General features: G+C 38.1%; 1 protein-coding gene across 1 annotated transcript in view; it reads right to left on the bottom strand.

Annotated features, from left to right (window-relative positions):
* GPC3 (glypican 3) overlaps positions 1–16,944 on the bottom strand; it is a 703,653-nt gene that overhangs the window by 422,631 nt on the left and 264,078 nt on the right. The window lies entirely within an intron of this gene.

Raw genomic sequence — 16,944 nt, 5'->3', positions numbered from 1 at the left:
AAAGTAGACCCCCTGTCTAAATATCAGGGCAACTTTCTGGTAGCGGGAAGCCATACTTCCTCTGCAGAGTTGGGCTGGAAAATTAATGTGCTGTTTGTGCTGCTGAAGAAACATGGAATGGGCGGGATGAGTTTTCATCATCTCATTGGCAAGTGAGTCTTTCTGTTCTCATTCCACATTTACAGCAAGTACATTTAACACCCTCAAGCTGCCGCTGAGTCTTTTCAAGGCTTGGCTATCCATCTGGGGGGGCACTTTCAATGGTTCAAACATGGGATTGATTAGTACTTTCTGGAAAGCATATGCATGGGTAGATAAATCACATAATCTGGGAGAGTTAAGTATATACTTTAATGGATAGAGGGCTGGGTTGGAGTCACGGAGATGTGGATTCAAATCCCACCTGATGTTTGGACAGAAAATTGCAGGATTAAGGCTGAGAGGGAGCTTAAACATCCTCTAGTCCATCCTCTCATTTTTATAGATTAAATTATGATCCAGAGCACAGACGGGCCGCTGAAGGTCACAGTAGAATTAAGTGGCAGAGCAGAATTGAAACCCAGGTCTCTAAGTCCAGCTCCAGATCTCTTCCCCACTGATACTTTCTCCTCCCGATGCCTCAGTTTTCTTCTCTGCAAATGAGAGTAGTAACTGTATGAGAGAAGCACTATGGTCTAACAGTTAAAGAGCTAGGCTTGGCATCTCACTTCTGACATATTCTGGCTGTGTGACCTTAAGGGTGATTCACCATCTCTGTGCAGCCAGGAAACTCTTTAGGATTATGTTGCCAAGAAAGGAGAAGGAGTTTCATATCCTAAAAAACAAAGGTCAGGTCTAACAATTAGTTAAAGAGCTAGGCTTGGAGTCTCACTTCTGACTTATCCTGGCTGTGTGACCATAAGGATCACTCACCCTCTCTGTGCACCCAGGAAACTCTTTAAGCTTATATGTTGCAAAGAAAGTAGAGGGAGTTTCATACCCTAAAAAATCAAAGGTCAAAAAATAAAATAACTGCCTTGCATATGTCACAGGACTGTTTAAATACTCAAATAACAGAATGCATGGAAAAAGGGATCTGCAGATTTGAATGTGAATTCTTAGCCACATTTTTCCCTGGGTGGGGGAAATCTGGAGGCTGACTACCCTGCAGAGTGGCAGGGACTCAACCTCATCCTGCTTCCTGCCAGCACGTTGGTAACTAAGGGAACTGAAGTCTATCAGTGGCTAGGAAGCCAGCAGGTAATTTTCAGTCTCCTGGACCAAGCTGTTTCCATAGCAACAGCTCACCTTTCGATTGCACTCAAAAGCTTATGAAGGGCTTTCTTCCCAAGACCCCAGCGAGGGAGGGAGTGAAAGGATGGTTTATCCCCATTTTAGAAAAGAGAAACAGAGGCCATCTTGTCAATCCCTTCCTCATTTTAGAGACAGGGAAACTGAGGTTCCACGAGGCTGTTACTTGCCTAAGATCACAAAGATAACAAAGCATCCACTTTAGTTTCAGCATCGGTTCCCCAGTGAAGGCTAAGGGCAAAAAAGACATTTGAGGGCTCTGGGGAAACCCTGAAGAAATATTTCCAGATGTTCTTACTGGGGTGTCTAACCCTTAAGGAGCTTTTTCCCTTGCTGTCAAAACACACAGTTCAATGTAGGCTGAATTCAAAGTAGCTGACATTGCGTGGACAGGAGAAAGGATACCTTTTGCATAACAATTTGAAATACCTTTGGGAAACACAGTCAAGTCACTGGGAAATTTTAAGACATCCCCATTTAAAATACAGCTCCTTGCCTGATCATCATGGGAACTTGCTTTTTGCTAAGTGACCTCTCTTAAGGTGTTTGACCTCTAGATGAAAACAGCTGTTGACTGATAGCTCTTCTCAGGTCTTTACAAATGTCCATAGCTCATCTGCCTCTCTTTTGAATCTTGTGCCTTTTAGGTCTGACTTCTCCATTTGCCTGGGAGCCAGGGATGATCGCCCATATATTTATAGGGGTGTAGAAGGACTCCCCCCACACCTGTCTTCAAACCCTCCATTCCTTCTAGAAAATCCCACCGTCGATCCCACTATTTTGGGGTAAAGCAGTGTCTCCAGAAGGTCCCTAGGAAACTGCATGTAATCTGGGAGACAGTAACAGATCAATGCTGCTCACAGCATTTTGACCTTCTTCTAGAAGGGACTTTGATCTAGAGAACTGATCTCTAGAGATATTTTAGAGAGCATTCCTCTTTAAGAAAGAGGAAAATGATTTGCCTAAGATCATATAGGGAGTCAGTGACAGATATGATTCCTAAATAGATCTTGTGACTCAGAATCCTTTCTGAGTTCTTTCCACGAAACTGTCCCTAAATATCCAATAGCAGTAGAATGATTGATTCTATTAGGAAAAAGATTGTTTAGCTTTTCATCTGGCAGAGGGCAAGTTCCTAGGAGAATTCACTTCTTAGTTCATCCATCCATATATAAAATCACTATACATTCAAAGCCTACCATTGAACACCTATTTATTTTCAAGATACTATGCTAAATGCTGTGGGCAGTGAGAGAGAGAATGTTGCAAGATACAGTCACTTCCTAGAAGGAAGAGATCCTATAAGATTTGATTGGGAGTCAGGAGAGAAAAAAAGAGCTTGACATCTGATACCATTAGAGGAAGATTATAAGGGGTTCTGGGGAGCTTGAGGGCAGCCTAAGGATGGATGGTACCTGTGAGGCAACGGGGTGGGGGCATGGCAGGATGGACATAACTGCATCATTTATGAGTAGGTCTTCTGAATAGGCCCTTCATCAGGAAACAGGCATTTAGGAAAAGGATTGAATGAAATAACAATAAATTCTGCTATGCTTTTCTCTATCATGATGGCCATATAGCAAAAGCATGAGTTTTGAAATTAATAAATATTTAAGATACCTACTGTGTTTCAGGAACTATGTTAAGAATTAGGAACACAAAGAAGAAAAAGATACAAACCCTGCTCTCAAGGAGCTTACAATCTAGAAGATGAGGCACAAAAGGAAGGTAAAAAGGTGGGGGAGAGGGAAGGGAAGCCTAGCAGAGCAGCTGATGGAAAATGGAGACTTAGAAGGTTGGGAGTGCTCTAGAAAGGAAGGTTTTTAGATGAATGCTCTGTCCTCTAGTCCTCCAATCATAAAGGAGAGGCAATTTAGGGAATTGAGATTTCTGATTAATTTTCCATGAAAAAAATATGTTCAACAGTGGAAATGTCAGCATCCTCCCTCATCCCTTACACCTCACATTCTCCCAACATTTAAAAAAAATAATAAACATATGATAATAAAAAATAGTGAAATATTTTTAAATGCTTGCACATCTATTATCACATTTTCTCCATATATTTATCCTGGGAGAATAGTGGAAGAAGGACTATTAGTCCCATTTTGTAGATGAAAAAAATGAATCAAATGGCTTATTCACTGCAAATAAGAGAGCCAGGACTAAGACTTAAGTCCCTTCACTCCTGAACTGGCTCATTTTTCAGATTATTAACTATCAGATAAGGCACTAAGGAAAGGGTAATGAACAGAAGGGTTTTTTTTTTTAAATCTCAGCTCTGATACGTAATAGCTGTAACCTTGAGCCTCAGGATACTACCACCTTCCTGGGAGGATTGTTTGGGAAACTTTGAAGGACTCCAGAGATGGGATTCCTAGTTGTTATTATGATCACAAATGGCAGTTTCCCTGATAATTCCCAGTTCAAGGCAGTAGTAAGATTTTTAGAGAAATGTAATAAAACAAAAAGTCAACATGTTCCACTGGCTCCATGTACCATGTCAAGAGAAATTGCAAAGAGAACTAGTATGGTGGGTGGATCTCCCATAGCATATGATCATATGATCATAGGTCTATTTATTTGCTTCTTTATTTTTGCCGAGGATATTGGTGTTAAGAGACTTGCTCAGGGTCACAAGCTAGGAAGTAATAAGTGTCTGAGACAGGATTTCAACCCAGCTCTTTCTAACTTCAGGGCTGGTACTCTATCTGCTGTGCCATCTACTGCCCCAGGATCACAGATACAGAGCTGGAAGAAAAATAGTAAGTAGTTGATCAGTGGAATAGATTAGGTTCACAAGACAAGAGTCAATGATTATAGCAAAATAGCATTTGATAAAAACCAAAGACTCCAGCTTTGGGGATGACAACTCACTATTTGACAAAAACTGCTGCGAAAATTGGAAAGTAGTATGGCAGAAACTAGACACTGATCAACACCTAATACCCTATCCCAAAGTAAGATCAAAATGGGTTCACAATTTAGACATAAAGGGTGATGCTGTCTGCCTCTCAGATCTGTGGAGAAGGAAACAATTTGTGGTCAAAGAAGAACTAGAGACCATTATGAAATGCAAAATGGGTAATTTTGATCATATTAAATTAAAAAGTTTTTGTATAAACAAAATGCAGCCAAGATTAGAAGGGAAGCAGAAAACGGTAAAAAAAAATTTTTTTTTTTACATCCCAGGGTTTTTAATAAAGGCATCATTTTTAAAATACATAGAGAAGTGATTTAAACATATAAGAATACAAGCCATTGTCAAATGGATAAATGGTCAAAAGATGTGAACAGACAATTTTCAGATGAAGAAACTAAAACCATTTCTAGTCATACAAAAAATGTTCTAAATCATTATTGATCAGAGAAATGCAAACCGAAACAGCTCTGAGGTACTACTTTATATCTCTCAGATTGACTAAGGTGACAAAAAAAGATAATGATAAATGCTGGAGGGGATGTGGGAAAACAGGGACACTAATGCATTGTTGGTGGAGTTGTAAACTGATCCAGTGATTCTGGAGAGCAATTTGGAACTATGCCCAAAGAGCTATCAGACTGTGAATACCCTTTGATCTAGCAATGTCTCTACTGGGCTTGTGTTCTAAAGAGATCATAAAGGAGAGAAAGGGGCCCACATGTGAATACATGTTTGTGGCAGCCCTTTTTGTAGTGGCAAGAAACTGGAAAGTGAGGGGATGCCCATCAGTTGGAGAATGGCTGAATAAGTTAGGACATATGAATGTGATGGAATATTATTGTTCTATAAGAAACGATCAACAGACTTATATGAAGTGATGTTGAGTTAACAGGAGAATGTTGTACACAGCAACAACAAGATTATGTGATGATCAATTCTAATGGACTTGGCTCTTTTCAAAAAAGCTATTCCAATAGACTTGGGATGGAGAGAGCCTTATGCACTCAGAGAGAGGATTGTGGGAACTGAATATGGATCACAGTATAGTATTTTCACCTTTTTGTTGTTTGCTGGTGTTTTTTCTTTCTCATTTTTTTTCTTTTTTGATCTGATTGTTCTTGTGCAGCATGATAATTGTGGAAATATGCATAGAAGAATGGAACATGTTTAACATATATTAGATTATTTGCTGTCTAGGGGAGGGAGTAGGGAAAAGGGAGGGAAAAATTTAGAACACAAGGTTTGCAAGGTTGAATGTCGAAAACTGTCTATGCATATGTTTTTAAAATTAAAAGATATTGTTAAAAAAATTTTTTTTTTTACATCCCAGGGTTTTTAATAAAGGCATCATTTTTAAAATACATAGAGAAGTGATTTAAACATATAAGAATACAAGCCATTGTCAAATGGATAAATGGTCAAAAGATGTGAACAGACAATTTTCAGATGAAGAAACTAAAACCATTTCTAGTCATACAAAAAATGTTCTAAATCATTATTGATCAGAGAAATGCAAACCGAAACAGCTCTGAGGTACTACTTTATATCTCTCAGATTGACTAAGGTGACAAAAAAAGATAATGATAAATGCTGGAGGGGATGTGGGAAAACAGGGACACTAATGCATTGTTGGTGGAGTTGTAAACTGATCCAGTGATTCTGGAGAGCAATTTGGAACTATGCCCAAAGAGCTATCAGACTGTGAATACCCTTTGATCTAGCAATGTCTCTACTGGGCTTGTGTTCTAAAGAGATCATAAAGGAGAGAAAGGGGCCCACATGTGAATACATGTTTGTGGCAGCCCTTTTTGTAGTGGCAAGAAACTGGAAAGTGAGGGGATGCCCATCAGTTGGAGAATGGCTGAATAAGTTAGGACATATGAATGTGATGGAATATTATTGTTCTATAAGAAACGATCAACAGACTTATATGAAGTGATGTTGAGTTAACAGGAGAATGTTGTACACAGCAACAACAAGATTATGTGATGATCAATTCTAATGGACTTGGCTCTTTTCAAAAAAGCTATTCCAATAGACTTGGGATGGAGAGAGCCTTATGCACTCAGAGAGAGGATTGTGGGAACTGAATATGGATCACAGTATAGTATTTTCACCTTTTTGTTGTTTGCTGGTGTTTTTTCTTTCTCATTTTTTTTCTTTTTTGATCTGATTGTTCTTGTGCAGCATGATAATTGTGGAAATATGCATAGAAGAATGGAACATGTTTAACATATATTAGATTATTTGCTGTCTAGGGGAGGGAGTAGGGAAAAGGGAGGGAAAAATTTAGAACACAAGGTTTGCAAGGTTGAATGTCGAAAACTGTCTATGCATATGTTTTTAAAATTAAAAGATATTGTTAAAAAAATTTTTTTGAAAAGATTTAGAGCTATAAGGGATATTTTTGTCATGACAGTCATTTCAGTTATGTCTGATTGTTCATTTGTGGTTTTCTTGGCAGATTTACTAGAACAGTTTGCCCTTTTCTCCTCCAGTTCATTTTACAGATGAGGAAACTGAGGCAAACTAGGCAAAGTGACTTTCCCAGGGTCACACAGAAACTAAATGTCTGAGACCAGATTTAAAGTCAGCAAGATATAACTTTATGACTTCAGATCTGGCATTCTATCCATTGTACCATTTAGATAGAAGAAAAAAAAAGAGGAAAAAAGAATATTCAGCCTAACTAACCGACACAGTGGCTAAATCTGAGGCAATATAAAATGTTCCCCCACTCATGGACTCCCACTTCTACGAACAAGGTGAAGGAAGGGTGGCAGGGAAAAGAAATGGGGAGGAGAGAGAAGGGAAAAGGGAGAAGAGGTGAGGGAAAAGCGTCTTCTCATGCCTGCTCATTAGCATTTCACAGCATTCCATTAGCTACTTATATTTCATTGCTCTTAAGGAAATCTAATGCCCACCTAGCCTGGCTTTTTGATTTATTCTTGTGAGCTTCTAATTTAGACCCTGACCGCCCTCCCCTGCCTTAGTGCCGGGCTAACATTGCAATGTTCTCCCTTCACCTGACAGAATGTGGCAGCTCACCTCATAACGCTAGCCTATTTACCCTGGGAGTTTGTAATGGAGCTTTACTTCCAAATAACATTTTCCTTCAGAGATTGACAAGTCACCTGACCATTATAGCTCATATTTTGAACCTTAAGGACATATCCATCCAATAAACTGATATTAAGGACCCATAATGTATAAGCATTAAACTAGGGACATGGAAGGTAGAGTCCCAGACCTCAAAGAGCTTATAATCTAGCAAACATATGTACACAAACACATTACTAATGCAAATTAGGAAGTGATAGATGTGCAAGAGAGGCTCAAATTATTTTTAAGTCCCAAGGAGAAAAAAAATTCTAAGTTCAGAAAAATTGAGGTTTCTTATTTAGCGGCTGAATTGGATAAACACCTGCTGAGTTCTGTCATCCTGGGCTACCCCTGGGGATCCAGAGATGTAAATGACCCAAACTATACCTTCCCTGAGTTTACAATCTAAATGAAAGGGTGTTATCATAAGTCAACAAGCAAACAACATAGAATCAAATGGGATTAGAATGAGGCAAGATCAAAGCAAAGTGCTCCAGGAAAATTGAAGAAGAAAAAACTCACTTTCAGCTAGAGAAGGATCAAAGAAGGCAGGTTGGAAGAAGGGGCACCTGAGCTGCTCCATAAAGCAAAAGAATTGCAACAGACAAGATGAGATGTGTTGAAGAATACATGTTGCTGTTGTTTGTCCTTTGTTCTCCAGGACATAATGGAGGGGATACCATGACGTGCAAGTGAATTGTATTGAAGTGAGGGAGAGCCGAGCAAGGTCACCTGCCTCACTGTCCCCTCCAGAGCCATCTGCATCCAGTGACCAGATATAGATCAGGAAGGCCAGAGATGGTCCTTGATGAAATGGGAGATCGTGGGCCTTTTTGAGCTCTCAGTTTGACGGAGGCAACACCCATTCAGTGATTAAGGCTAGGAAGCAATTTAGGCAAAGGATCTCCTTTTTCACCTAATTCTCCTCTCTCTCCCCCATCCCCACCCCTATCTAAATAAATAAATAAATCTGGGAGGGGAAGACCCTCAGGATTTCTGGCCAAAGAAAAGCACAGAGGTAAGGGAAGAGCTTTCACTTTCTCTTTTCTAATCCCTTTTTCTTTTCTTTTCTTTTTATTTTCCTTTTCCTTTTTTTTTTTAATAAGTGGTTTGTGTTTTTATTTTATTAAATCTTTTTATTTACAAAACATATACATGGGTAATTTTTCCAACATTGAGCCTTGTAAAACTTTCTGTCCAAATTGTCCCCTCCTTCCGCTCACCTCCTCCCCAGATGGCAGATAGTCCAATACATGTTAAATATGTTAAAATATATGTTAAATCCACTATGTGTATATATATTTATACAGTGATCTTGCTGCAGAAGAAAAATTAGATCAAGAAGGGAAAAAAAAACTGGGAAAGAAAACAAACTGCAAGCAAACAACAACAGATATTGTGCTCCACACTCAGTTCCCACAGGCTTCTCTCTGGATGTAGATGGCCTTCTTCATGACTGAACAGTTGGAACTCGTTTGAATTATCTCATTGTTGAAGAGAGCCACGTCCTTTAGAATTGATCACCATATTCCAATCCCTTTTTCTTAAAGCTGTCAAAATAATCTAACCAAACTGCTCCCTTGCTCAAGAATAATTAGTGACTCCCAATTGCTTAGTGATAAAATACTAAAATGAGATACTGAACACTGAAAATTGTGTTTAGCATATTTTTGTTTGCAAGACAAGAATGAAACTAATACTACTTTAAAAGTAATTCAACACTGATGAAACAAAAATTATCAGTGTATTATGATTGAGGAAACTCAAATTTAACAATTGTGATTATTCATTCCTTTGATAAATATATATTAAACACCTACTCTGCCAGGCAATGTGCTAGATCATGGAGATACAGAGACAAAATCTACATCATGCTATCAGACCAATACAAGCCTGAAATGCTCTGCCACAGATTGGGATCAGCCACAGTCAGACACACTAATTTGACACTAACATAGCAACGCCATTTTGGTCTTGTTCAAAAAAGAATGAAGGACAACAACCAATCAGATCATTCCATGGATATCAAACTGTTTTGAAAGAAGAATCCCAATGTACCTAACTTAATATTACCAGTATATCAATTGGGTGAATGGATAAACACATATCCTCCCCCCAAACTTCAGAAATATGTGAACTCTGCTAAAAGGCAACTTTTTCCTCTCCCTTCCCCAGCACTACTTGGAGCAACTTATTTAAGTGAATAAATATTCATCTAATTCAATCTCCTCAACTTAGAGACAAGGAAAAAGACTTTGAGAAAACATGTCATTCATGGTCTTTGCCACAGGTCATACACAAAATTTGTTCCTAAAATTAATTGTGAATCTTGAATTGACTTTACTGAAAGTCTAGAATGTATTTTACAACTCTGGTTGGAAGAAAAAGAACCTAAAAGTGGTGTGCCAGTCCATTGGCCCTTCAATGAGGCTTGAAACTTAGAATGGAGCACTATGCCAAATAGTTTGACTATTGTGTATTTTCAAAAAGGATGCTCTTTGCTCAACAAGTATAGCTCACAGTATTTGTTGTCTCATTACCCAGCAATGTGCTCTGAACACCATTCATGAGTTAATGGTGAGATTCTGCAGGAAGCATGGCCCCTCCTAAGAAAAGTGAATGAGGTGAGAGAGAGGCAGGAGAGACTTCTCAGGGGATCAAGGGTGGGAGACCAATGCAGGAAGTATTTTGTGACAATCGACTCATATTCATTCTCTGAATGCTAGATGCTGGGTCATTCCCATAAAATTAAAAGTACCTTGCTTTCTCAGAAAAGCACAATATGGGCTATGCACAAGCATATATTTCACTGTGAGTATATGGCAGCCTGCTTTTCTCCAGTAATCTTTCACTGTTCACCGTGTAATGTGTAACTAACTGATAGAGCCCTTTGACTAATAAGTGATAGTGTACCATCCTATACGACAATCCTGGGAAAATCACTTAACCTCTGCCTGCCTCAGTTTCCTCAAAAGCAAAATGGGAGTAACTAGCTCCCAGAGTTTTCATAAGAATAAAATTAGATCATATCATGCTGGTGATTATTATTATAATGTAGAAATGTGAATGAGATGATTCAGGCCAACTGCAATAAATTTGTTTTGGAGAGAATCATTTGCATCCAGAGAGAGAACTGGGGACTGAATGTGGATCACAAGATAGTATTTTCACCTTTTTTGGGGTTTTTTTGCTTGCTTTTTTTTCTCATTTTTTTTCTTTTTTCTTTTTCTTTTCTTTTTTTTTTTTTGAGCTGATTTTTCTTGGGCAGAAATATAAATGGAAATATGCATAGAAGAATTGCACATGTCTAACCTAGATTGGATTACTTGCTGTCTAGGGGAGGAGGGAGAGGGGAAGGAGGGAGAAAAAAATTGAAACACAAGGTTTTGCAAGGGTGAATGTTGAAAACTATCTTTGCATGTATTTCAAAAATAAAAAGCCATTAAAATGTTAAAAAATAAATGTTTTTTTAAAAAATAATATGTTTAAATAGATTTTTAAATGACATGTTTTTAATAAATGTTTTAAAAAATAAAAGAAATGATAAAACATCTTATTAAAAGCCTATGTGAAATGCAATCCTGTTCAAAAATCCTTATTTTATAGTGTATAAAAAAACTTTAAGAAGTCCAACATCTAGCATCACTATTAAGAAGTTCAAAGTCAAGATTTTTTAAATTGCTCATAGTTTAAGCCAATACACAGGCAAGGATAAAATAAATATGACTCTCGAGATCACCATATGGAAGGTCTAATTGTTTTCTTCCTTTCTTACTTCCTTCCTTTCTTCCTTCTTTTCTTTCTTCTTTCTTTCTTTCTTTCTTCATACAGAGTTTATAATTTTTTCCTATATCCAACATCCATGTTATTTCTTATACCACCGTAAAATTCCATGACATTCATGTACCACAATTTGGTTATTCCCCAATTGATGGGCATCCACTTTGTTTACAATTCTTGACTAGCACAAAAAATTCCAGTATAAATATTTTGGAGTATATGAAGGTTTGTTTTTTCCTTATCAAATGGCTTCCTTGAGGTATTGCCCCTGTAATGGAGTCTTTCATTAAAAGGGTATGGATATTTTAGTCACTTGATTTGCATAATTCCAAATTGCTTTCTAAAATAGTTGTACTATTTTACAATTCCATCAACAGTGTTTTAGGTGTGCCTAATATTTCACTAAGTCATTTAGGTGGCTTCAAGCACTTACTAGCTAGGTAATTCTGGGTAAGTCTCTTAACCCTGTTTGCCTCAGTTTTCTCATCTGTAAAATGAGGGGATGGCAAACCACTTCAAAATCTTTGTCAGAAGAACCCCAAATGGGGTCACAAAGAGTAGGACATGGGTAGAATTGACTGAACAACAATCCCATGATCATTAACTATTGATATTTTAGTCCTTTTTAAACAAATTTTCAGGTAAATTGAAAAGGTTGTTTGGCTAACATTTCTCTTACTATAAATGATTTGGAACATTTCTATGAGGTTGTGAATGTTCTTCTTTTAAGAATTGTTTGTTCATATCCTTTAACCCTTTGTGTATTAGTGAATAGTTATTAGTCTTATATGGATTTATTCATTGTTTTTTTATATCATGAATATCAAATTCTTATCAGAGAAATAAGGTGATAGGTTAAGCCTAAATTCTGCTACACTCCTTTCCAGTTTTCCAAGCAGTTTTGATTATATAGGGAGCTTTCCCTAAACTTATTTTATGTACTTTATCAAAGGGCTATTGAGTTCTATTGTTTCTCAATCTCCCTTATTAAGTCTGATTCACTGAGCCATCTAATATTTTTTTACAAAAAAAAAATACCAGATAGTTTTGATGACTGCTATTTATAATATATTTTGAGTTCTAGAAGTACTAATTCCCCTTTTACCCCTACTTCTTTTCATCATTTCCTTTGATAATGTAAAACTTCTGTTTGTTTTTAATGAATTTTGTTATTATTTTACCAAGATCTGTAAAATATTCCCTTGGTAGTTTGATTGGTATAGCATGAAACATGTAAATTAATTTGGGTAATATTGTTGTTTTTTGGTATATTGTCACAGCCAGGCATGGGCACTGAATATTTCTCCAGCTATTTCAGCTATTCTTTATATCTTTAAGGAACATTTTGTGATTGAATCTATACAAGTACTTTGTGAGCTGTGGGAGGTTAATCCCCAGATATTTCATGCATTTTGTGGTTATTTGGAATAGGATTTCACTTTTTATTATTGCTTCTTGTGTCTTACTAATATTACATAGACATAGTGTTGATTTTTGAGGATTTATTTTCTAGTCTGCTACTTTGCTGAAGCTATTGTCTCAATTAATGTCTTTGCTGATTCCTTAGGATTTTCCAAGTAAACCACACTATTGTCAGCAAATAGGAAGGGTTTTATGTCCTCTTTACCTGGCTTTATGCCTTTTATTCTTTTCTCTTTTTGTTATTGCCAACATTTCCAGAACTATACTGAATAACAGTGGGGAGAGTGGGAATCTTTACTTCATTCCTGTATTTATTGGAAAAGATCCTAGGGTATACCTTAGATAAATGCATTTTATGATATCAAAAAAAGTTCCTTTATGCTTGTACTTTGTTGGGTATTTAGCATAAATGATCATTGTGCTTTGTCAAAGGCTGTTTTCTGCAACTCTTGAGATGATCACGCCGTTTTGGATATTTTGGCTTTTAATATGATTAATTCTGTTGACTGTTTTCTTAATGTTGAGCCATCCTTGCATCCCTGATCTAAATCTCCCCTGATCATGATGAATGATTTCTTGGGTAAATTGCTAGAGTCTGTTTGATAAGATTTTGTTTAAAATTTCAGAGTCAATGTTCAGGGATCTTCAAAGCCCTGGAAAGAGGGAGGAAGGGTAAAGTGTGGGAGTGGGTTTAGCTGTAAGCTTGTTGTGTCCTTGGGTCTGTTTGTGTAGCCTCACTGGTGGTAGCATGGGAGATGGAGGAGGGATGCTGAGTGAACTCAGGATCAGTAAGCATTAGTTCATGGGTTTTGTGATATTTTTCTAACCTTTTTTCTTTTCTGGGTGTCCTAGAGCATGGAGATAGCTTTATCATTGGCAGATATTTTCTGTTTTAGAGAGGTTTGCAAGGTCATGGGGAAAATGTCTAGTCTTCCATCTTTTTGCTCAGGTGACTCCAAGGCCGGTTGAGTTTAAGTGAATGCCGTTTCTGTCTAGTACCTCATATGTAGGCAAACTCACCTCTGTGACAAGGAACAACTCTAATTGTTCCTGTGACTCTCACCTTATCCCACTGCCAGTAGCCATTCATGATTAACCTGTTAAGTAAAGGCCTGCTCCTTTCCAGTTGTCTAAGATTTACATCCTCCTGAGATCTGCCATTTTAGTGTGATCCTAAGTGTAACTTAGTGATCCTAAGCTCTGGAAGGTGTTGCTCACATGTAGATACATGCCAGATCCTCACCCAGGATTTTGATGACCTTGGAGACCCATCCTAGCTAAACGTGAAGAGCTTCATTATCAGGGGTTTTCCATCGGGTAGTAAATTATTTGGCCAGACTGACCCCCAAATCTCAATGTACTGATTGAAGAAAATCAAGATGTCTGGAGGTTTAGACCCTCTCACTATATCTCAGGTACTTCTTATGCCTAACAACATTCATTTTTAAAGGGAAACAACTTTAAGAAATGTATATACACATACACATATATGAGGGACATATATATATATGGATGGATATATATGTGGATACACACACACACACACACACACACACACACACACATATATATATATATATAGTCATTTTGATACTAGATGATAATCCTGGCTCTATCACTATCTATGTCTCAGTTCAACTTGAGTCTCAGTTAAAAAAACCCACAGAATAAATATCTCCTTCCTCCTCCCCAGCCCTATTTACAGCAGAATAAAAATGGAATTGTACAAATAAAAGTGTTATACAAATATAAAGTATTTTCACTTTAAAAATCAGCACACAAGAATAATTTAATTTTTTTAAAGTATTCTCAGCAAAAGTAGAAATAGGAGAGCAATGACTAGCTAAAGGAGACTTCTATTAAAAGAGGAAATATTCTAAGTCAGCTGAGAAAATCTGGGAAATTTGTTTAAACTTGTGGGCTATTAGCTTCCCAAATTCATCACTTATTTCCAAGGAAGTGCTTATATAAGACAGCCAATGAAATGAGGTAAATGAGTTCGAGTTCCCCCTAGAGAAAGACTTGTGAGTAGACTCTGTCATCAAAGAACAATAAATTGTTAATTAATAAAGAGTAAATTTTCAGGGCATCGATAAGGAACTTTACCTGGTTCCAAAGAATATCCCTGGCTAGTAGACACAAGAGAGAAAAAGGAAGCCTCCAGTAAAAGGGGCAGGGAGAAATATTTGTCAATGACTAGGATGCAGCCATCGTGTCTTTCCTAGGACTTGGAAATGGGAAGTAAGCTCAGCCAGTATCATTCATATAGGCTGGATGAAACTCCAGCTCTTGACAACTCTTAATTCAATTCACTAATTAGTCAACATTTGGTGCTAGGTGCTGGTGATACAAAGACAAAATGGAATATAGTACCCACCCTGAAAGACCTTATAGCCTACTACTCTAAATCAAGTATCCTATGTGTGTGTGTGTGTGTGATCCTCTGCCATGGATCAGCATTAGTTCATGAATATCATCACCCTCCTACACACACATGCATGTGCATGTACACACACACACACACACACACACACACACACCACCACCACCACCACCACCACCATGCTTTTACCACAATAATGGAGTAAAGGCCATAATGATGGCTGCAAAAAGGCCATCCTGAGCCCCCTCTTTATGCCTCCCAACCTTGGTCTTTACCCTTCTTCACCATCTATATCTGGCCATTGGACCCAGCTGGCTCTGGAGGAGAAAGTAAGGCCGGTGACCCTGTCCAACCTCCCTCACTTAAATCCAATTCACTTGTGCATCATGACATCAGGGGCATCCCTAATGTCATGGTCCTCTTAGAGAAGGAAGGACAAACAACAACTCTCACAAGGGCTCCATTTCTCAGTATGTATTTATACAAGTAACATCAACCTCCTTCCCATTCTCTGGCTCCTTAAAGTAATAATAGTTAGCATTTACATATCTATTATTACTAATATATACTATTCAATATGTGAGCTTCACTTTTAAGACCATCAAAGTGATTTTTAGTGGAGCACAGTCTACCTGGGTGAAGGGAAGATGGGGTAGAGGCAGCTAGCTGGCACTTAGTGGGGTGAATCTGGAAATCCCCACCTTACAGGGTTGTTATAAAGATGAAGTGTGATAATGCATGTAAAATAACTTGCAAATCTACATGTTTGGATGTTGTCAGGCTTACGAAGTGACTGAGGCACACAGTGAGAGGGGTTAACCTCCAGATGTCTTTATTTTCTGCAACCATTACATTGAGATTGGGGGTGGGGGGGAACACTATGGCCAAATAATTTTCTACCTGATGGAGAAGCCCTGATGATGAAGCTCTCTTCGTGTTTAGCTAGATTGGAACACAACGGTCATCAAAGACATGGGTGGGACTTGCCAGGCTGTATTAATGTCAATTATTATTGCTAATATTAAGCAATTTAAAGTTTGAAAAGTACTTTACACCATTTGATCTTCACAACAACCCTGTGAAGTAGGTGCTATATTATTCCCATTTTACAGATGAGGAAACTTAGAATAAGGGCAAATTATTTGCCCAAGAATGTTCAGTATTTAAATTCAGATCATCTAGATTTCAAATCCAACACAGTATCCATTGTGCCACCCTGCTGCCCCAAAGGCTTGGCACCAGGGCCAATCACTCATGTCAGCTGTTCATAGTCATCCCAACATAGTGGGAGCATTACAGGGGAATGCCAGGAGCCTCCTTAGGCAACCTAGTGGTCGTTCACACCTCAGGGGCTCACCATACTGATGCCAGACTAATTTAGATGCCCAATCAGCTTAGCCCAGTTCAGTTCAGAATTCCCAAACTCAAGAGATTAATTAATGTCAATCTGATTACCAATTCCTATTAATCCTGTATATAGCCAACTTTGTATATATTTACCTCTCCCATTGGATTTAAACTCCTTAAGGACAGGGACTGTCTTTTGTCTCTCTGTATTTCCAGTGCTTGGCACCATGCCTGGTACAAAGTAGGTGCTTAATAAATGTTTCTTTATTGGGTGAAGAGATCCAACAGCTTGAGCTTCCTGAGTAACTAGGATTATTGGCATGTGCCATACTGCTCTCCGCACCCCAGGCTGGGTCCAAGCAAGTGAGAAAAGTATCTGTAAACTCTTCTCTAAAAGAAATGCAAATTAAGACAACTCTGAGATACCACTACACACCTGTCAGATTGGCTAAAATGACAGGAAAAAATAATACAGAATGTTGGAGGAGATGTGGGAAAACAGGGACACTGATACATTGTTGGTGGAATTGTGAACACATCCAGGCATTCTGGAGAGCAATTTGGAACTATGCTCAAAAAGTTATCAAACTGTGCATACCCTTGGATCCAGCAGTGTTACTACTGGGCTTATACCCCAAAGAGATACTAAAGAAGGGAAAGGGACCTGTATGTGCCAAAATGTTTGTAGCAGCCCTGT

Source organism: Antechinus flavipes, chromosome X, assembly GCF_016432865.1.
Source record: "Antechinus flavipes isolate AdamAnt ecotype Samford, QLD, Australia chromosome X, AdamAnt_v2, whole genome shotgun sequence".
Classification (NCBI taxonomy): Eukaryota; Metazoa; Chordata; class Mammalia; order Dasyuromorphia; family Dasyuridae; genus Antechinus; species Antechinus flavipes.
The sequence above is the reverse complement of the archived record's forward strand: the minus strand, read 5'-3'. Positions and strand labels throughout refer to the sequence as shown.